Here is a 24,105-nt window from a genome sequence, read left to right as displayed (position 1 = left end):
TAAGGGAAATGAAATTAGGCCAATATGTTGTTGCTTATGCTTGTAAAATACAATGTTAGGCAACTGAGGATGTGAGTGAAAGGGAAATCAATATAAAGTTTGTTATTCATATGATACACTGTATTTGCCTCTATGCAGAAGTCAAGAAAAAATGATGCTTAAGTCTCAAAGGGGTGTATTGTATTTTTAAATGTATTTTTTTTAGCAATCTTACAATTTGTCAGGATACTAATCTATTTAATTAAAATAAAGCTATTATTTCTCAGTTTAGGGACAATTCCCCTTCTGGAAAGACATCCTGGGAAATCAGAGAGCTGGACAATATGTGTGTTCATAACTGTTCATAACAGAGTATTGTTTCTTAACATTGACTGCCAAAACAAAACAAAACAGTATTGAAGCTGAAAATGTAACATCATGTCCATTTTTGGAGGTTTTTTCTTTGAAAAAATATTTTTAGAAGAATTGAAACCACCATAATGCATATGATGAAGCCAATAACCTCTCAGAAAATTCCAGTTAAAGTAATAAATAATTAAAACATATGACAAATAAATTAGCTTAATTTTCTTCAGCTCTAATTATGGTTTGACTATTTTATAGATTGTTAAAATTTTTATTTACTCTATATATTCTGTCAAAGAACTCTAGGAAGAACTTCTTTCCTTATGCACAGGGAAAGGAGGTCAATACATGCAATGACATTTATCAATTTAATATACTCTTTTGTCATTTAATCGCAGGAAAGAATGAAGAGAAAATAATCATTTAAAGTATTTAAACTCAAATAATTTTCCAATCAAACATTTCTTTTCTTTCAACCTCATTTTTGAGTTTGTGATTTGTGGTCTTCACTCCCCTTTTCAACTGCAATGGGACCTTAATAAGAGGTGAAAGGCCCTATCTGTGGAAATTCCAAGGAAGGTGTTTGAACAGATGTTAATAGAAATTAAGTTCTCTAAAAATTGGGTGTAGGAGGAGGGAGAGAATTGAGCTGGAAGGAAGAGAGAATTGGGAGGAGAGGTGAACATTAGACTGCAAGTTAAGTATATAACACACAGAGGCAATCTCAGAAATTCCTTTATTTGGGGCAACACTGCAAAATAATATTGTCCTATACAAATTGCTTTTATTTTCCTGTTCCTCCCCAAGTTTAATGTTACTGCATAGAACTTTTTGTGTAAGTAGCAGACTAGTTAAGAATAATTTCCCCCATAATTTCCTGTAATGCCTCACCTTTATTTTGTTGGTGAAATATATAGTAAAAAAGGAAATTATAGAGATAAGTAGCTTATTTTGGTTGCTTTGTATGTATCCCAATATTCTTTATTTGAAGCAAAGACTTGTGGGAGTTTTTCGAGTGGCAGGGTAGAATTGTGCTTTTTATTAATTCTCAGGAGGAGCAAGATCTATTCACTTGTATTTCATTTTAAAAACAAAACAAGGAAAGGGATATAAATATGAAATATTTATTCTTTAAGATGGTCTGTGAATAGAAAACAATCATCATAGTTACTATCTCTTAAACCATGGGTTTAAACCAATTGTATAGTTAGAGATATTGCATTGCTCTGGGAACTGTAAACTGAGAGATTTGAACTAAGTTATATCTAAGGTGCCTTTCTGCAGTTTGAATCTATGTGTAGGAGTGTGAATAGTAAAAACCTGGTGACATCCTATTAAGTAAAAATGGTTGCCAGTTTAAAATGCATGGCATAAATATTTGAGTGCCCTATTTTAGCAGTTAACTTGTCCTTATTCGTATTGTCCAAAACTGAATCTGAAATTGTGAAACTAAAGTCCTCGACAAGATATTTGAATCAAATTTCCATGATTCTGAGTTAGCCTGGAAGGCAGGATCCTTTAGAAACTTTGTTAATGTTTTACTTTCTCCCTACCAATTCAACTTGAGAGCAAGAAACTTTCAAGTTTCTTTAAAACTAACTCAACAACACCAATAGAAGTCAACCTAATTGAATGATTAAAGGTGGGGGAAGTGGGAAAGGCAGATTAAGATCTCATTTTAGTGGGAACTTGGCCATTAAGTAGTTATGTCTCTTTAAACAACTTACTCCAACTATATGAGCTTCAACTCCCTCTTCTGTAAAATATGAGTAATACCTGCCTTGCCAATCTCATATTGTGGCAGTAAGGAAAAAAAAATTTAGATTAAATATGTGAAGTTACTTTGAAACATCAAACTGAGATATAAATGCAATAATTATTATATTATAAAAATAGAGAAAAGGAAAAGTTTAGAGGAAATTTACAAATTTTCCATTGTACTGCTTACTTTTTTATATGTTTTTAATTAAGTGAAAAACTATGGAACAAATAATTTTAGAGTGTTTTAAGAAGTCCATCCAATTTATTACAAGTCATGAAATCTAGGTTCTTTATTCTCCATCTTTCCCTAACTTGCTGTGTGATGTTGGCCAAGACACTTAACCTCATTGGATGTCATCTCTAAAATTACAGGTTTGGATTAGAGAATCTAATCTAAAGAGTAAATCTGTGAGTCTGAGAAATAGAATTTATATGGAGGTGAAGTCCTTAAGAAAATTTGCTCTCGAGTTTTATGCAATACACAAATCATATAATGCTTTTCATGGCAAAATGTAAAGTCCATCTGGACAATAAAGTCATTTGTAACTGTGTTTTTTGTTTGATTTGATATATTTTAGAAACGGGGAAAGTAGAGTAAGGCACAATAAAGGCATAATAAAATTTGCCTTAATTTAGGTTGCACAAAACTTTATGTCCTTTCATTTCCTTAGAGGCTCTTTAGGTCCTGAAGATACAGTGGAGGAGGGCTGCCCTGTGTGTGCATGAGCAGGGAGCATTCCTTGCCCTTAAGGAACTTATACTTTGGGGCTCCATCATGAACACAAGTACATTTAAATTACTCCATCACGAACACCAAACTATACAGAGCAATATTAATTATAAAAAATATGCAAATGCTACAAAATAACTTGGTGACTTTGTCTTAAGAAGGCAATAGACAAATATGTATGTGTGGGTCTATATGTGTAAGTGCCTGTGTGTGTGTTTGTGTATGTGTAGTTTCTGGAAGAAATTAATATTTACTTCCTTACCTGATGGTTGTGAAGAGTGTGTTAGTACCAGTCAAATTCTTTTATCCCTTCAGACCAAATATTTTAATACTTTTTCCTTGTTGATATGTTTATTTTAAACATTTAATAATTTTAAGCCATACAACCAATTCATTTTTATTCACACGATACTAGTTTTGTGCAGTCTGAATATGTCGATAACAATATTAAGAAGGTAAATGTGAGAAATAGTTATAAAAAACACCATATTTAAATTAAAAAATGTGACTTTGTGGGAGGAGAAATTTCTGTATGAACTCTTGATTAGAAAGCATTTGGGTCTACTAAATTATCAATTTGTTAGCATAAGAGAGAGACAGAGAGAGAGAGACAGAGAGAGAACCTTTTCATTACAGTTTGCCAGTGTAAGTCAAGGGCTCTTTCAGCTACTTAATTTCGAAGAGTTTCAGGGTCATTGTAATGTAAACTGAAAGTGTATTTTCTCTGGAAAATGAGTAAGATTGAATGAGATGTGTATCTGGGATCCTGGGAAAGATAGCAAATTACTTATTTGTTATAGGTATAATAGAATATAATATATATTGTCTTATAATTTGGACATTATTGGCTTTCTAAAATCAAACCCAAATTTTGTAACATAACAGAAATATATGTAAAAATATAATCTCTCCAGTAAACTTTATCTTCCAGGTATATCACTGTAGAGGTTTTGAAATAGATTCTAATTTGGGATGCACAAAAGGATTTTGTGTCTTCATAGGATCTCATTCTATTATAACGTTACTACTGTTAGCTGCAAGATGTCTATCTTAAAGCCAGCATGAAGAGAAATAATTAGCATACAAACTGTATTGCTACTAGTGTACCAAGGGAGCAGACCATAGTGTCTTATGATAAATGCTGTTTTTGAGATTCTACTACATTTCTGAAAAAGGAAAGCATCTTTATCTTGTAACAATTTTATGCTGGGCTTTTCTTTACTTAACATATTTTATGCTACTAAAGGTTGGCTTCATGAGGGCAAACTCAATAGCTAGTCCTCATGAGGAGTTGTACTCAATAGCCAGTCAGAGAAGCCATAATCTGGCAAGTTTTAACATCATGAGAATTTGAAAGAGTTTTTTATTTATCATATGCTTCAAACTTTGCTTGTAAAGTCAACCTTACATAGGAATCCCCCAAACTAAAATTCTAGCCATGATTTTACATGCAGTCTTCCCACTAACTTACACATATTTACTGGATGATTCCCATAACCAAGAAATCCCTAAATGGAGTCATGAAGAGTTGGACTTGACTGAAATGACCAAACAACAACAAATAATTAGTTTATGCTTCCTTCTCTATTTAACTTGTGAACAAGAATTAAATTAAATTGTAAACTTGTGAACAAGAAATATGTTTAATTTCAGCACCATCACTCCTGTACTTAGGATACTTATTCTACAAAACCTATACTTATCCATAAGTTTTATTATTGTTTAATTGTTCAATTCATGTCCTACTCTTCATGACCCCATTTGGTCTTTTATTTTGGGCACAGAAATTGGAGTGGTTTGCCATTTCCTTCTCCAGTTCATTTTACAGATGAGAAAACTGAGGCAAACAAGGTTAAGTGAGTTGGCCAGGGTCACACAACTAGTAAGTGTATGAGACCAGGTTTGAACTCAAGAAGATGAGTCTTCCTAACTCCAGGCCTGTCGCTCTATCTAGTTAGCCACTCAACTACATATACAATTAAGTAATTTAAAAAAAAACTGTGTAGACATTGATGTAGGGAAACTCCTAGTGTGGAAACCTCCACCAGATCACTATTGCTTAGCATATTGGCTGACACATAATAGACATTTCATAAATGTTTATTGATTGATTGATCTATCAGTAACTCCTCTGTAATATAGTCTTGCAAAGTTTACTTGGTGTCCTTGGTCTAAAATAGAATAACTTTACTTGATTTAAGTGGATTTATTCAACAAACTTTAGCCTATTGTGTACAAGACAATAAAATAAAAGAGAAGTCTCAAGTTTTTATTCACATCTCATAAAAATCACTGTAGCCATGAAATTATCATGTAATTGTTAGATACAGATATATCTGTTATTGCCAACTAAGTGATATAGGAAAGAAATACTATTATCTCAGGATAGGGAGATTTCACTATGTCTTAGATTGTATTATGAAAGTTTTATAAAGGCAGAGTTTTGTGTTGGACTGTGAAAACTAAATATGAGTCATATAGTTAGGAAGAATTTTCATTAGAATATAAGGTTTGTATGTGAAATGGACCTATTTTAGCCATTCATGCCTTCTGAACATCTTGTAAGACTCCTTGAACAAGCTATGCAGCTAATAAATATTTATTGATTATGATCATGATTATAAACAAGGAGAACAACATGAACAAGCAGGGATTTGAAAAATATTTTAGAGGTATAACCCAGGGCCAGTGAACATATTCTCGACTAATTACAGTTTTGTATGGAAGAAAGAGTAGTGGAGCATGAGACTAGAGAAGTATATTTGGGCAATTTGTAAAAAGGTCTTGAGTTAAAGGCTGTGGTTTTATTTTAATCTAATAAGAAATAGGGAGCTATTAAAGGTTTGGCATCAAGCAAGTGACATGGTATTATGCTGTCTTAGGAAGATTAATATTGTAGTATTGTAGAGGATGGATCAGAGTGAGGAAAGTTATATTAAATGAAATAGTTACAAGATTCTCACAATAGTTTTATGGATAAAAAATGGTGCAATTCACAAATATGCAGGTAGATACAAATGTTTGTAAAATATGACTATTTGCAAGGGACCTAAAATGTGATAGAAGTTCATTTTCATAAAAATATTGATCTTTGGCAATACAAAGGATTTTATGCTATCTATACCAAGTATTTGAAGGACTGATGTATGGAGGAGTAATTTAGCTTGGAATCCATTTTTCCTCAGAAAGCAGAACCAAGAGTAATGGATAGAAATTGCCAAGAGTCATATTATGTTAGATCTTAAAGGGAAACTTTCTAAATTGGAGCTGTCTAAAATGTGGAATGGGCTTCTTTGAGAGGTGGGGTTTTCTTCACTGTAGGTCTTCTAATCATCTAGATGACCACCTGATGGGCATGATAGAATAGGGATTGATTCCTTTCATGTATTGTTTAGAATAGATGGCTCCTGAGGTCTCTTATTATTCACAAATTTTGAAAGACATATATTCACATATACTAATAATAGTTATAAAGTAAATGAAAAAAATAGATTACATTGGTAATTTTTTTTATTTAGTCTTTTATTTTTCCCCTGTTACATGTAAAAACAAATTTAACATTTGTTTGTAAAAATTTGGGTTCTAAATTCTCTCTCTCCCTTCCCACACATTCCTCTTTGAAAAGGCAAGCAATTTGATATAGGTTATACATGTGTAGTGTTACAAAACATATCCATAATAGTCATGTCGTGAATGAAAACAGACAAAAAACCCTCAAGAAAAAAAGTGTGCTTCCATATAGACACCATCAATTCTTTCTCTGGGGATGGATTGCATTTTTCATCATAAATCCTTCAGTGTTGTCTTAGATCATTGTATTGCTGAGAATAGCTAAGTCATTCACAGTCAATCATCTTACAATATTGCTGTTACTTCATGCATAGTACATTTCACTTTGCATCAGTCCATGCAAGGGTTTTCAGGATTTCCTGAGAGCATCCTACTCATCATTTCTTATACGACAGGGGCATTCCATCATAAACACATGCCACAACTTATTCTGCCATTCTCCAGTTGATGGCCATCTCTTCAAATTCTAATTCTTGGATCCTACAAAATAGCCGCCATAAACATTTTTGCATATTTAGGTAATTTAACTTTTTATTTGCTTATCTCTTTTGGGATACAAACCTAGAAGTGGCATTGTTAGGTGCAAGGGTATACATGATTTTATAAAACTAGGCATAGTTCCAAATTTCTCTACAGAATGTTTGAATCAGTTTACAACTCCAACAATAGTACATTAATGTCTCATTTTTCCCACATCCCCTGCTAACATTTGTCATTTACTTTTTCTGTCCTGTTAGTCAATTTAATACGTGTGAGGTAGTGCCTCAGAATTGTTTTAAACTGAGTTTCTCCAATCCATAGTGAGCTACAATATTTTTTCATATGGCTATATATAACTTTGATTGTTTCATCTGAAAACTGATCATATATTTTGATCATTTATCGATTGCGCAATGGCTCTTATTTCTATAAATTTGACTCAGTTATATATGTTTGAGAAATGAAACCTTTATCCGAGAAGTTTGCTTCAATAATTTCAGTAAATATTGCTAACAGTATTTCCTTATGTGCTATCCGCCCCCCCTTATTCTACTCTCTCTTTATTTTCAACCTGTCCCTCCTCAAAAGTGTTTTCCTTCTGACTTCCACCAAGCTGCCCTCCCTTCCATCACCCCTCCATTCTCTGATCCCCTTGGGTATGTTATTTCCTCATTGAGCCAATTCTGATGAGATTAAAGTTCACTCACTCCCCCTCACATATCCTCTATTCCCTTCTCCTGTAAAAGGTTTTTTTTTGCCTCTTTTATGTGAAATAATTTACCCCCTTTCTACCTCTCCCTTTCTCTTTCTCCCAGTATATTCTTCCCTCATCCATTAATTTTACATTTTAGATATCATCTCTTCATATTCAACTCACACCTGTGCCCACTGTCTATATATACTTGTGAAAACTGCCCTAATAGTGAGAAAGGTCTAATGAGTTTCAAATATCAATTTCCTATGTATGAATGTAAACAGTTTCATCTTATTGTCTCGTATGATTTCCCTTTCCTATTTATATTTTTATGTTTCTCTTGAGTCTTGCATATGAAAGTCAAATTTTATTTTCAGCTGTGGTCTTTTTATTAAGAATGCATTAAATTCATCTGTGTCATTGAATGTCAATTTTTCACCCTATTGATTACACTTAGTGTTGCTGGGTAGATGATTCTTGGTTGTAATCCTAGCTCCTTTGCCTCTGGAAGATCATATTCCAAATATTTCAAACCTTCAATGTCGAGGCTGCTAAATCTTGTGTTATCCTTGCTGTGGCTCCACAATCCTTGAATTGTTTCTTTCTGGTTGCTTGCAGTATTTTCTCCTTCAGCTGGAAACTCTGGAATTTGACTATAAAATTTATGGCATTTTTCACTTTGGAATCTCTTTCAGGAGATGATCAGTAGATTCTTTTGATTTCTTTTTTTTCCTTTTTATTTAATTTCTAGTTAGTTTTCAACATTCATTTCCACAAGATTGAGTAACAAAGTTTCTCCCAGTCTCTCCTCTACCCCCCATGGAAAGATAATGAGCCCACTGAGTACCCCTTCCCCCAATGTGTTCTCTCATACACCCCCTCTAACTTTCCTGCAAGGAAAGATGGATTTCTATACCCCAGTGCCTGCACATCTTATGTCCCAGTTGCATGATATATATATATATATTTATATGTGTGTGTGTGTATATATATATATATATAAAATTTGTTTTTAAAATTTTGATTTCCAGATTCTTTCCCCTTTTCCCTCCCAGCACACCCCCACTAAGAAGATAAGCAACTCAACTTAAAGTTGTACACGTGTAGTTACAAAAACATTTCATTGTAGCTATATTGTGAAAGACAAAGCACATTTCCCTCCATCCTGTCCCTGCCCCCTCACACATTCCATTCTCTACCATGACCCTGTCACTTTTCAAACATATGTGCTTCTAAATACCCTCTCCCCCAAGAAGCCCTCCCCTACATCATTGCCCCTCTTATCCCCCTGCCCCTTCACTTTCTTGTAAGGCAATATACCCAAATGAGTGTGTATGTTATCCCCTCCTTTAACCAAATTCAATGAGAGTAAAGTTGACCCATTCCCTCTCATCTTCCAGCTCGTCCTCTCCATTGCAACAGTTCTCTCTTGCCTCTTTTGTATGACATAATTTACCCTAGTCTATCTCTCCCTTTCTCCTCTCATTATATTCTTCTCTCACCTCAATTTTATTTTTTTAGATATTATCCCTTCCTATTCAACTGAACCTGTGCCCTCTGTCTATGTAATCATGTACATACATCTATACACATATATACCTATACACATACATCCTCCTATACATACATACATACATATGCATGCATGCATGTATATGTATGTATGTATGTATTCCCTTCAAGTATCCTCATACTGAGAAAAGTTTCATGATTTACAATTATCATTTTTCCATGTAGGAATGTAAATAGTTCAACTTCAATATGTTCCTTATTATTTCTTTTTCCTGTTTACCTTCTCATTCTTCTCTTGATCCTTATGTTTTAAATTCAAATTTTCTGTTCAGATCTGGTTTTTTCTTCATCAAGAATACTTGAAAGTCCTCTATTTCATTGAATGACTACATATTCTCATGAAGCATTATACTCAGTTTTGCTGGGTAGATAATTCTTGGTTTTAATCCTAGCTTCTTTGACCTCTGGAATATCATATTACAAGTCCTTTGATCCTTTAGTGTAGAAGCTGCTAGATCTTGTTTTATTCTGATTGTGTTTCCACAGTATTCAAATTGTTTCTTTCTGGCTGCTTGTAATATTTTCTCCTTGACCAGGGAGCTCTGGAATTTGGCTATGATATTCCTAGGAGTTTTCTTTTTGGGATCTTTTCAAGAGGCAATCGGTGAATTCTTTTGATTTTTGGGATCTTTTCAAGAGGCAATCGGTGAATTCTTTTGATTTCTATTTTGCCCTCTGGCTCTAGAATCTTAGGGCATTTTTCTTTGATAATTTCTTGAAAGATGATGTCTAGATTCTTCTTTTGATAATGGTTTTCAGTAGCATGGTAATTTAAACATTTTTTTTTCTCAGAATGTATTTTCCAGGTAAGTTATTTTTTCAAATGAGATATTTCACATTGTTTTCAATTTTTTTTCATTCTTTTGATTTAATTTTTTGGTTTTTGTTCTTTTGGTTTCATTATTTTGGGTTATTGTTTCTTAACTTCTTAGAAAGTCATCCGTTTCCATTTGCTCAATTCTAATTTTTGAGAAATTACTTTCTTTAATGAGCTTTAGGAACTCCATTTGCATTTGGCCAATTCTGCTTTTTAAGGCATTCTTCTCCTCATTGCCTTTTTGGATCTCTTTATAAAATTTGATCTAGTTTGTGTTTTAAGTATTATTTTCTTCGTATTATTTTTGTCTCTTTTACTAAACTTTTTTTTAAAGCAATTTGGGTTAAGTAACTTGGTCAAGGTTACATGGCCAGTTATTTCTGGGGGTGGTGCTAAGTATCTGAGCCCGGATATGATCCCCCAGGTCATCCCGACACTGGGGCTGGTGCTCTTACTCACTGTGCTACTTGACCGCCCCTCCTTTATTAAATTTTGACATATATATTTTTATTGTTTTCTTGTACCATTCTAATTTATCTTCCCGGTTTTTTTTTGTCTCTACCTGTCTTAATTTTCAAATTCCTTTTTGAACTCTTCCATGGCCTGAGACTTATTCCTACTATTCTTGGAGGCTTTGACTGTAGGTACTTTCACTTTGTTATCTTCTTCTGAGGAATTTTTTTTAATCTTCCTTGTCACCAGAGTAAATATCTATAGTCTGAGTTTTTCCCATTGTTTGCTTATTTGCCCAGCCTACTGTTTGACTTTTGACTTTTTGTTAAAGTAGGGCTCTGCTTCCAGCATGGAAGACACACTGTGCCAAGATTCAAGGGTTTTGTGTATTTGTTTTCAGAGATACTTCTTTAAAGTAAGTTTTCAGTTCTTCCAAAGTGGTATGATAAAACAAGAGGTATTTACTTCCCTCTTGATGTGAGCACTCTTTTCTGCCCTGAAACTGTGAGGAGGGTCACCCTTCCACTTTGGCTACAAGTTCTGCTGTGCTAGTACTTACCCAGGGACTGACACATGGGAGTGGGACTGGCATCCAAGTATGGGCAAAGCAACAGAGTCCTGATGGAGTACCAGCAAAAAGATCCCTATAATCTCCTTCTTACCAGTTATTCAACCCTCTTACTGTCTGTGAGCTGAGAGCTCTTGAAGTAGCAGTTGCAGGTACCACTGATAATTCACTCACTAAAAGGCCTTTTCCAGTTTGGCTGCAGCTGGGGCTGAGGCTGTGCTGGAGTGGCCTGCATTCGATGGTGCTACATCACCCTGCTACAACAAACTTTTCGTGCTCAGCTTCCCAGTTGTCTTGGATTGGTACTTTGTTTCACTCCATCTTTATATGAGTTTTGCTCCTCAAGAATTTGTTTATTTTTATTTTATCTATTTATTTTTTAAAGCAATTAGGGTTAAGTTACTTGCTCAAGGTTATTTTTGTGTGGGTATTAAGTATCTGAGCCCAGAACCGATCCCAGGTCTCCCGACTCTGGGGCCAGCGCTCTTACTCACTGTGCTACATGGTTGCCCCCTTTTAAAGTTATTCTTAAAGGCATTTGTAGGGGTTTTGGCAAAAGCTCAGGTGAGTCCCTGCCTTTGTTCCACCATCTTGGCTCCACCTCAGTATTTATAAATTTCCCAAACTTCCATAGAGAAGTTGTACTTTGCCAAGTATCAAGCCATATGTAAACGGTAGTGGCAGAATTCGTGGTTTCTTTTTAACTCGTCTACTGCTCATTTTTTCTCAAAACAAACTTTTATTTGACCATGCCAAATTCACCAACTCTTCTAATATATTCTCCTTTCCTTTTTATTTATATTTTTTCTGGTTAGCTATTTACTAATAAGTTGCTATTTCTTTTTATTTACATTTATTTACTATTCGTTTACCACATTCAGTTCCACAAGTTTTTGAGTTCCTCCTTCCCCTTCCCTCCTCCCCCTCCATGGTGGCATGCAATCTAATATAGAATCTATGTATACCATCACATTAAACATTAGTCAAGTTGTAAAGAAGAATTATAACCAATGGAATGAATAATGAGAAAGAAGAAACAAAAAAATATGAAAAAGAGAGAGAATAATTAGTTTGCTTCAATGGTCATTCAGACTCCATAATTCTTTCTCTGGATGTGTATATCCTTTTCCACCATGAGTCCTTTGGAGTTGTCTTATGAACTTGTATTGATGAAGGGAGCCCAGTCTATGAAAGTCAGTCATCACAAATACAATGTGTCTGTAATCATATGCAATGTTCTGCTGGTATTGCTCCCCTCACAAAACATCAGTTTATATAACTCTCTCAAAGTTATTGTGAAGTCAGCTCCTTATTTCTTATAGTGAAATAGTATTCCATTACATTCATATACCACAACTTGTTTAGCCATTCCCCAATTGATGGGCACCATCTTGATTTCCAATTCTTTGTCACCACAAAAAAAAGCTACTATAGATATTTTTGTGCATATGGGTCCTTTTTCAACTTTTATGATCTCTTTGGGATACAGTCCTAGAAGTGATATTGCAGTGTCAAAGGGTATGCACATTTTTAGAGCCCTTTGAGCATAGTTGTAAATTGCTCTCCAGAATGGTTGCATCAGTTCTGTCAGTTCTGCTCAGTTCTCAGTTCTGTTCTCAATTCTGCTCTCTCCAGACTGGGCCTATGCTTATATATGGTCATTAGCTCCTCCCCTTCCTGTTACATCAGCAACTGGAATTCACAAGTTCTAGGGTTCACAAGTTGTGGGATTCATAAGTTCTGCTTCTTGACAAATTACTTAATGTAATCAGGGCAAGAGACTTGAACTGAAACAAGGTGCTAATTAAATAGCTACAACAAGGTGTTAAGCACTTCTTTGCTTGCCATTACAAAGGGTATTTTAAACAGTAAGTGACAAAACCATTTGGAATCCATGTCTCCTGATTCCCAATCCTATGGTTTTCTACTAAAATACTCACAACCCCTCTTGAGCCAGAGATTTTAGCCTCAGGGCAGCCACAACCAACCACCTGCTGGAGGGACTTCAGATCACCAGCATCTGTGTCAGTTTCCAGAATTATAAACACATAGATGCTAAGGACAAAGTGAAAGGTCAGTGAAGTGAGGACTTTGCAATCTGGGAGTTTCAGAGTGTGGTCCAGCCTTTAAACCTTGGAGGAAGAAGCCACTGAGGCGCCACGGCCATGCAGTTGCCACCATGTAGCAGCCTCAACTCCTGACATGCAGATTCTAGGGGGACAAAGGGACCATTCTGAGGGGTAATCACTCTTGCTTTAAGCTGCTTGCATCTGGATTGCTGTCTAGGGTGGAGGTCCTGGGGTGTGTGACCTGCTGGCCAGAGCGTGTGGAGGATCAAAGATGGAAACAAACTAACAGCTCCAGCAGCTGAATAAAACCCCAGTGATTGGGACAAAGTGCCCGTGTCTGATAGCCAAGTCCTACTGTGGCAAAAAAGCTCAGAAGTTCAGTAGTTTAACGGCCACAGGAACAAGCAAAGGAAGCAAAGCAAGCACAGCAATCCAACTTCGCAGTCCTATTTTGGGGACAAAAAGGATCTAAGGATGGAGCAGGAGGAAGACAGGGAAGTCATAATTCCTGCACCAAAAGATTCCAAGAAAAATATCAGCTGGTTACAGGGCATAGAGGGCCTTAAGAAGGATTTTGAAAACGAAATATGAGAAGTGGAGAAAAATTGGAAAGAGAAATGAGAATGATGCAAGAAAATTCTGAAGTAAGAGTCAACAAACTGACTGAAGAAAATAACACCTTAAAAATAGACTAATTCTGATGGCAAAAGAGGCTCAAAAAGACAACGAGGAGAAGAATGCCTTAAACAGCCAAATTTAGCAGATGGAAAAAGAATCTCATAAGATCACTGAAGCAAACAATTCCTTCAGAATTAGATTCGAGCAAATGGAAGCTAGTGGCTTTATGAGAATTCAAGATACTATTAAACATATCCAAACAAATGAAAAAATAGAAGGCAATGTGAAATATCTCATTGGAAAAACCACTGACCTGGCAAATACATCCAAGAGAGATAATTTAAAAATTATTGGACTACTTGAAAGCAATATCAAAAAAAGAACCTAGGAATCATCCTTTAAGAAATTCTCAAAGAAAATTGCCCTGATGTTTTAGAAACTGAGAGTAGTAAGGTTGAAAGAATTCACAAATCACCTCCTGAAAAGAATCCCCAAAAGAAAACTCCTAGGATTATTATAGCCAGGTTCCTTAATTCCTAGATTAAGGAGAAAATGTTACAAACAGCCGAAAAAAAAACAATTTGAAAATTTTTGCATCACAATCAGGATATTGCAGCTTCTACACTGAGGGAACGAAAGGCTTGGAGTATGACATTCCAGAGGCCAATGGAGTTGGGATTAAGACCAAGGATCTCCTACACAGCAAAACTGAGTATCATGTTTCAGGGGAAAAATATGGTCACTCAGTCATAAATTATTTTCAAGCATTCTTGATATAAGAACTAGAGTTGAATAGAAAACTTGACACACAGATACAAGAAGCAAGAGCAGCATGAGAAGGTAAACAGGGGGGAAAAATCATAAGGAACTTATAAGAGTTGAACTGTTTACATTCCTACATGGAAAAACGATAATTGTAACTTATGAAACTTTTCTCAGAACAGTTGAAGGGAATAGAAATGTGTTTGTGTGTGTATACACATATACATACATATAATATATATATGTACATAGGAGGGGATATTGCTGTATGAATACATATGTGACTGTGTGTACATATGTGTACAGGTATACATATATAGAGGACACAGGACTGATTTAATAGGAAGGGATGATACTTAACAGTTGAAATTAAGAGGGGAGATAGGAATGTAATGAGAAGAGATGGTGTGATAGTAATGGCAATTAAAGATTCCCCTGTATTGGCTTGGTTTTCAAATTGATTGTGTTAAAACCCAGAGCTTGTTAATTTATGGCGTAGTCTGCAAGGAGTACAAAGCATAGTGACTCTATTTGTTCCAGGATCCATGGCCATTTAGATTGAGATTGTAAGGCCAAGGATCCTGGAGGGGTGGAATGTGATAGTAATGGCAATTAAAGATTCCCCTGTATTGGCTTGGTTTTCAAATTGATTGTGTTAAAACCCAGAGCTTGTTAATCCCACCTGTGGGATGGACTTGTTGATGTGAAAAGAAAGTCCTGAACTGGGAGGAACTGGTGACGTAGATTTGGAGAGATAAGAGAGAAGCGGAAGATGTTTTTGGAAGCAGCACCTCGTGGAGAGAGAGAAACTAAGAGAATTGCTGGGGGCTGCTTTGAATTGCCCTGGACTTTTGAGACCTGCCCCCTGAGCTGCCAAGGACTGAGGAGACATGGCTGTTTTGCTGGTACTTTGTCTGTCTGTTTTGATGTTGTTTTGCCAGATTTGTCCACTGGTGAAAGACAGTCCTTTTGTTGAAGAAGTCCTGGAACCTGGCTGTTCTCTAAGAAGCCCTGAGACTGTCCTGCAGACAGAGAGTGAATACTGTCCACTGGTGAGGGACTGTGCTGTTGTTGCAGGGGTCTGGACACTGTCCTGCAGACAGAATGAATACTGTCCACTGGTGAAGGACAGTACTGTTGTTGCAGGGGTCTGGAGACTGTCCTGCAGACAGAGTGAATACTGTCCACTGGTGAAGGACAATGCTGTTGTTGCAGGGGTCTGGGAACCTTTCTGTTGGTTCAGAAGTCCTGAAGAAGGATTTTCTTGTTGTATGTTTACAGAAATCCTGGGAGAGGGCTTTGCTAATGTGTTCAGGGGTTCTAGGACTGTTCTACAGACAGAGGATAAATTCATGAAGGGACTGGCAATGTATCTTATGGCCTTGCTAAGCCTTGTCTCCCCAGGAACTAAGATTGCTGAGAACTTGCCTCGTGTCAAGATGAAGAAAAGACCTCCATTTGGGTATTAAATGCTGTGTTTAAACTTGATGTAACTCTGGGGTAGATTCAGTTGTGATCCAGGGGTGGGGAACTTTTGACCTTATGTTTGGAAACTAATCTCCATTTGAGAAGAGGGGCTTTGTGGTGGACTTAATTAAGGTATAGCCTAGGGGTGGAGAAGTATTTAGAACAGAGACTTTGTAATTGATTGAATGATTGGAAGGTCCTGGGGTGGGGTAGTACTTGGAGATTATTTAATCATACTTAGTAAATACTGTATTTTGAATGATGTCATGTTTTGATCTTCTCTGTTCTGGGTTTGTTACTGAATAAAATAGAGAGCACCTATGCTGGTATTTTGAACCTGGGAAGTTGCCTTTGCTTGGTATTACATTACAGATGGGGAAAGACAGAATGGAGTAAACTACCTCATGTATAAGAGGCAAGTGAAACCTGTTGCAATGAAGGGGAAGAACACAAAGGCAAAGGGGAATTGATCAACCTTATTCTCATTGAATTTGGCTTAGGGAGCGAATGAAATACACACTAGAGTATGCCACCCTACAGGAGATTAGGGAGGAAAGGGATGAGAGGCAGGATGGCTGAAAGGAGGGCAGGCTGGGGTGGAGGTAATTTGGAAGCACCCACTTTTGAAAAGGGACAGGATCTCAGTAGAGAACAGAACAAGTATGAAGTGGGATGGGATGGAGGGAAATATAGTCAGTCCTTTATAATATATCCCCCATGGAAATGTTTTGCATAGCTACACATTTGCAACCTATATTGAATTGCTTATCTTCCAGTAAGGGTGGCTGACAAGGGAGCAAGTGGGTCAATTTGGAATTCAAAGTTTTAAAATCAAATGTTTAAATACATACATATATTATATATGTATATATTATTATTAATATTATTTTACATGTTACTGGGAAATAAAGTATACAGGCACTGGGACATAGAGATCCACCGTGCCCATCTGGAAAATCAGAGGGTGTATAGAGGAAGATATGGGAGAGAGCACATTGAAGGTGGGCATATCTAGTGGGATCGCTATTTTGGGGTGGAGTTTAGGGGAAAATGGGAAGAATATATGTAACTCAAAATCTTGTCGAAAATGAATGATGTAAACTACAAGTTAATAAACCATATTATAAAGTAAAAACAAAAAAGAATAAATAAATTAAAAGAAGAAAAAAAATGAAAGTCATAGAGTTAGTAGAGTAAGATATACAGTTATACAACTACCAACAATTTTGTTTTGTTTTGTCTTTTTGTTTTTGTTTGAAATATTCTTATGTTTCAGCTTGAAGGAAGCCTAATGGCTTCAAATGCTGTTCCATGTTTCTCTTCTCTTTCCAAATTTTTCATACATTTGCATAAAATATAAACCATTATAATTTTCTACATTTTGGCTGTAGAATATCTTTAGTTACTAGATCTTCTTTTTTCTCTTTTACTTCCTCTTCTAATTTCTTAAAAGTCAAAAACCAACCACTTAATGATTTCATCATTATGCATCTGTTGTTTGTTCTTTGTTTTGATGAGGATTTTTGACGTCTTGGGATGATATCTTGACTCATCGGTGAATTGGATTTAAGTTAGGCAGAGTTGCTCAAAGATATCATCCTCCCCAGTGAAGTCCAGAGGCAAGATAAAAGTCAGGATGACCAGTGATGGCCCAGGATTTAGTGTCTTTGTAATCTGTCCAAGATCTATGAATTCCACAGAACCCACTTCAGCTGCCTTCACTGCCATTGAAAAAAAATTTTTTTCATTTCCCCATTCTGTTGAGGGCTATTTTTGGATGCTTGGGGGTAGATTCCCCCTAACTAAATGTGGTTTAGCCTATCAAGACTGTTTAAAGGGGCATGGTTGTTCTATGTGCTATAACTTCTTGGAGCCACATTTGAGTGTTGAGTGAAAGGTAGACACCAGATGTGGATGAGCAGCCCTTAAAAAAAGCAAGCTTTTTTTTTCTGGAGATGCTAGCCCTCCTTGAATATCTCATACATATACCTCATACATACCTCATACTCATTATATAATGTATCGTCTCTCTATGACTAAATCTGATTTGATAAAAGTAAATTATATTTTTAATCTTTGCTAGGCATTCCTATTTGGTCAATATTATACCGTCTTACCTAATTTTCTGCCATTTATTTTGCTGGGATGAACAATGTTTTTATAGGTATTTTTGATTTGCAAAAGAGCTAACTTCAGATTTACCTTTCTATTTTGAGTTTAGGTGTGTCTGACGAAAATTGCTATGGGGACTACATGGAAAAATATTTGACTTGTTTTTCCTCTTATGAACATTTTAGCCTATACATGTTCCTGAAAGTTTAAGTAGTCTGTTTTCTAAAATCCTTATATATATCTGGGTTCTCCTTAAGAATGTTTTCTTGATTTGCTTTGTTTTGATTTGTCCTCACAGTTTACTAGAAGGAATAAAGTAGAGTTTAAGGAAAATAGTTTAAGATTCTATGTCATTAATGTCAAACAAATAAAACAGCACCCCCTAAACCATATAGAATGATCTCTGTAGGCACAATATAAAGTTAGAAAACCACATATTAGCATTATGTATGTTTTATCTTATTTCTATTTATTTTGTTAAATATTTCCCAATTACTATATAATCTCATACTCTCTACATTCCAAAGTTTATTTTTGTTTGTTTGTTGAGGGGGAGGTAAACTGCCTGTAGGTCAAGTGATTGCCACCTCTGCTCTACGTCATAGAGCCTCTTAAACGATTTATTTATGGAAGAAACCTCAGACATCTTGTATAATCCCCTCATCACATAAGAAAGTGTGTTCAAAATATTTGGAAACTTAAATAATTTGTAGAAATACCAACTTACATTATCAATATTATTTTATAGATAAGGAAACTGAAATCCAGATAGGTTACACAACTTGTCAACTGTTTTATAGGTGACAAGTGATAGGGACAAGAACTGAGGTTTTTTGATGTTCATTTCAGGATTCTTTCTACAGCACCAAAGCAAAATCACTAAGCTTTAAAAAAGTTACCTTAGTTGAAAACTTAGATATTTTATTTTCCTCTAAACTTGATTTCCTTTAGTAACTGACTATTAATCTAACCTATGAATATAAATATTATAAATAAGCAGAATTAGGTGTTTTTACCTATTATTATTAGTCTCTACTTATGTTCAGAGCAGGTAGGTTTCAGAGTAGATAGAGTACCAATCTTGGATTCAGGAGTACCCGAGTTGAAAAGGGGTCTTAGCTACATACTGGCTATGTAACTAGCAAGTCATTTCATCCTGTTTTCCTCAGTTTTCCCATCTTTAAAATGAGCTGGAAAATGTAATGTAACACTATTCCAATATCTTTGCCAAGAAAACGTCAAATGGGTTCATAAAGAGTTGAACATGATTAATGGACAAAACAATAACTTACTACTTTTTACTGAAGGTAATTTGGTACTCTTTAACATTAAGTCATTTTATGGATACATGTATTCCATCAAATAGTTAAGATACCAACCTATTTAAACCTTCTCTTCTAGGCTACGTATTGTTTCATCAACATGCTCAGAATCTTCCTCTAGATCTCTGGGCATTTTATAGGTATTGATAGAGTATTCATAATTTTACTTCACTTTCACTGCATTACCCCCATCTTTTTTAGGTATTGCATTTCATTGGTATTATATTTTTAAGATTTATACCCTGCAGTGATATTTATACTGCTCAACACCCCAATCATGCTCACTCTGTGTCTCACTATTGCCTTTTGTTTCACTTTCAGCTTTAATTTTTCAGAAACTGTGGAAATGTGTGCCTTGTGGAGATGTCTCATCTCCAGTATTGATAAAAAAAATGATAAGCCTTTGTTTCAGGATGAAGTTTGGTAGTTTTAAAAACACTCTATGATTTCCTGAAAGGAATCCAATCCTTTTGCTTTCAAAAGTTTCAAGTCTGGGCCCAAGTTTGTTAAAGATATAGATAAGCAGAGGTAGATATAGATCTATACACACATACATGTATGTGTCTCTGTGTTACGTGTAGACAGAGATGTAGAAATATAAGTATACACATACACAAGATTTATAGGATATTACTAAAATTTTATATAACTTAGCCAAGAATCTTTTTTATCTACATATTTTCTCCCTGAAATGAATAGTGGAATCTGAGCTTCTTATTTTATGAGTACAGATCTCTTTGAGGAGGTCTTGCAATGTCATGGGGCTTGGTATAAACACCACAATGTTATCCACAAAGAGAAAGATCTGGCGGACCTTATTACTCATAAAGAATCTCCTCTCTCCCCCAATCTATACTTGATATTTCCCATAAATGTTCACAAACATATTTGTTCTGTCTAAATCTTCCCATTTTGTGACTTTCTTGATATTTGTAATTGAAAAGTTGACCAATAAAGTTATTTATATTGCTCCATCATTAAAAGATTTCTGTGTGATGAGTAAAAGTACAACAATGGAAAACTGAGGCAGGTGCAGCTAGGTGGTACAGTAGACAGAGTGTTGTGCCTGGAGTCAGGAAGACCCATATTCCTGAGTTCAAATCTGTTCTCAGACATTTACTAGCTATGTGACCCTAGACCAGTTACTTTACCTGCTTTGCCTTGATTACTCATCTGTGAAATGAACTGGAGAAAGAAATGACAAACAATTCCAGTATCTTTGCCAAGAAAATCCCAAGTGATGTCATGAAGAGTGAGACATGACAAAAAAAGTCAAACTAAAACTGAGGCAAGTTTTCTGGACAAAGATAACAGTTTTATCAACAGTGACCTGTATAATTGTTAATAAAGTGGGTCAGGCTGTCCCCATGAATAGGTCAGTGACCCCATGTAACTGAAAAGACCATTTTAATTGGTTTGAACTTTAGGTGTGGCTCTCGCAATGTCTTGCTCTGACAATTAAGGAATGCTATTTTCTTTCTGAAACTCAGTTGCCTTTATTAATCTTGGCTGGGGGGGCTCACTTATGAGAAGAGGTATGTGATTTGGCCATATGAGACTGGGCAGCTGTTGAGCCCTCTGGCTTTGAAAACCCAGATGTTGGTGCTTCTCCCTCTGGTAACTATGTATGTAATGGACAGACAGCTAGAAGCCCTGTGTGTTGGTTTCAAAGCTTGAAAAACAGCAACAGAGAAAAGAAAACACCAGAGCAAAGGGACCTTCTGAGTCAAGTAGAGAAAGAAATGTGTCTCACAAGGATTACTCCAGTGCTAGCAGTGGGGCAGAGGGTGATGTATCCTCTGAAAGAGAACCATGATCAAGAAAATACTAATTTCAGTCCTTCATCTTTGGGTAGAAGTGGAACCTGAAGAATGCTCAGAAGACACAAAGTATCTCCACCTCAGAAATGTGATTAAACGATTTGGAAAGGAAATTAAAGGGAAAAAAGCAAGAGAGAAATTAGAAATTTTGTCATTCTGCATTAAAAACCAAAAAAGGGATGCTACTATTTTCTGTTCTTTCTGTGGCCTAATAGTGAAAGCGAGTCATATAATTTTTCATTGTATTCTGCATTTGGTTTATCATGGCTCCTGAATGAGAGGCAAGCATTTTAAATACATATGTGGCAACAGAGCATATAATTAAAATTTCTTGGTTTCAGATAGTTTTTGGCTTGCATTTTGAAAGAGTCAGCCCTCTATCATTTAAAATTGGATACTCATTGCTTCTTCTGTTGTGTTTGTGTTAGTGTTGTGTACATTCTGTTCATGCTCTACACAACACTGTGGTAGTATGTAACTTTTGTGTCAGTGTTAAGGTTTAAAAAAGAACTAATCATTGACAATTTACTGTTTGAGCCTCGTGTATTTTTTAGACTATCTCTTTTTTCTAAAAAGGTAATAAAACAATGACAACAAACCACTTTGTTATTAAAGAAATTCTGCTACCTTTCAAAAAAAAAAATCTTGGCTAGGAAAACAGAACAAAAACCCTATTCAGGATCCAACGCCACCAATTCCACTTGATGACTAAGTCTCCCATAACTTTGATAAGGAAAAGCCAGAATGAGAGCCATTCCCTGGGGAGGGGCCCAGTCCAAGTTAGTTCTTCTGTTTATAATGAAACAGAAGTGAGGGCCACTCTTGAAAGTGGTTAGGAAGCAATTGTCCCAGGGGATAGGAGTGATGACATATATTTGTTATTCTCATAAAAAATTGGGGAATGATAAAAAGTAAGTATATGGTTCACACATTTTGTAAATTGATATTTTTGGTAATAGTAAGATCCATGATTTTTAATTTATATATTATTGTTCACTTTTTTCAGATATCTTCAAAATCAGTGTATGTCTATGTAGATTATTGTTACCTCCCTATCAGGGAATTTCTTTGTAGGACCCTGGTCTAGCTCTATTTTCCATTTTTTATTGCCACAATTATTTCCTCTTGTCACTATGATGATAGTGTTTAAATGTGGCAAACGACTGTATCTGATGCAGCAATTTTCCACAATAATCTTTAAAAGTAGTTTCAATTGTCATGTTTGTTCTTCTATTTCTATACTTAAGTGCTTTTTAAGATAATCTGTTTTAACAGAGTTTCTTGTCAAGCTTTCCATAAACTTTCTTTGGCCTCCACTGCATTCATATTATTTTTTGTTTAGAAGATCAGATATTCAAGCCTGGAAGAGATGGGAGGTCATGTCATCTGACTTGCTTCATTTTATAGATGAAAAAAAAAACAGGTCCAGAGAGGGAAAATTTTTTGTGGTCACACTAGTATTAGCTAGCACTAGACATCACCGAGATGATGTTGTTGATAATGAATTCTTTTCATCCTCTATAATTTTCTTTAAAAAGGAATTTTAATTATAATCTGTTCTTGTGCTTGCCTGCCATTTATCTCTGTTTGGCAGGAAAGTCAAGTGTTTATTGGCTGAAGTGGTTTTTGTTCACATTTGTTCCCTTCATATTGGTTGGTTTTCATTGGTTAAATATCTCATAGGAAATGGTGATTATCTGAGACAATCCCTATACTTGTTCTACCACTTCCCATATTTAATATTGATAGCTTCCTTAAGGAGGTAATGCTAGAGTTGTTTAACTTATTTCCATTCTAATTTGGCATTGAATTTGATATTTACTTTCATATGTAAGGGGTATTACAGGACACAGCAAATTCATAAATGATATCGATATTGACATTGATAAACCATTGTTTTCTGCTTGTTAAGATGTAACAATTTTCGGGGCTGCTAGGAGGCGCAGTGGATAGACCACCGACACTGGAGTCAGGAGGACCTGAGTTCAAATTCGGCCTCAGACAGTTAACACTTACTAGCCACGTGACCTTGGGCAAATCACTTCACCCTTCCATAAAAAAAAAACATAACAAATTTCATTTTTTTAAGTTGTTTTCTACTTGCTATGTCCTATACCTCCCAACTCTGCTCCTGAAGACAGTATATGCCATAGAAATGCAAGCCATTTGGGTAAATTCAAAGCCTTTGGTCTCTTTTGTTTCTTAAATACTTCTTTCTTCTTTCATTTCTTGGGCCATATTTTTCACCACAATTTTCATTGTCTTCCCTTATGCCCACATTTACAATGATTTCACCTACCATTAAACTGAATGTTATTTTAACTTGGAGAATTTCAATAGATTCTTAGTACAATATTTCAACTGCAATAACCATTGGAAGAACTGCTTATGTTGTTGAATTATCACGTGGTTCTAGTTACTAATGCTCATTGAAAATTTTGTGGAATAATGTTTCTGGTTGTCTCCAGTCACACAAAAAATCCAGTTTTTTTTTGTTGTTGTTGCTGCTGGTGTTAAATTTGATTAGTCAAGGAGAATCAGGAAGCCATACTTCGATTTATTTACAACTTCCTTTTGGATGGGTTCATTTTGGTAAGGATATAAATTTATTAAGGATATAAATGACTTTTAGGCATTTTGTTTCAAATTGATTATATACAGAGATATCACATTTATTAACTACAACTAATCTTTTGTAATGTATTAGCCAAATTAAAAAACACATATCAACTAGTCACTTTTCTCAGGAATCTTTTCATCTCAGGAAAGCTGAGTTTCCATGAAATCCTGTACTAAAGTTTATTTATAATCAAATAAGAAAAGCTTTTAAAATTCAAACCATTATAGGGGATTCTTTACCATTTCAGAGTAAAGGTAGTATAAAAAATTGTTGGAGCTACTTATGTCTTTCCCTTATAGTAATAGCATTCATAAGTTGAATTAAA

General features: G+C 35.3%; 1 protein-coding gene across 1 annotated transcript in view; it reads left to right on the top strand.

The window, feature by feature from the left end:
- LINGO2 (leucine rich repeat and Ig domain containing 2) overlaps positions 1 to 24,105 on the top strand; it is a 1,702,561-nt gene that overhangs the window by 2,971 nt on the left and 1,675,485 nt on the right. The gene's annotated exons all lie outside the window — the stretch shown is intronic.

This window comes from Petaurus breviceps, unplaced genomic scaffold (assembly GCF_028583685.1).
Source record: "Petaurus breviceps papuanus isolate PSGF00001 unplaced genomic scaffold, PetGlider_PUasm1.0 125, whole genome shotgun sequence".
NCBI classification, from domain to species: domain Eukaryota; kingdom Metazoa; phylum Chordata; class Mammalia; order Diprotodontia; family Petauridae; genus Petaurus; species Petaurus breviceps.
The sequence above is the reverse complement of the archived record's forward strand: the minus strand, read 5'-3'. Positions and strand labels throughout refer to the sequence as shown.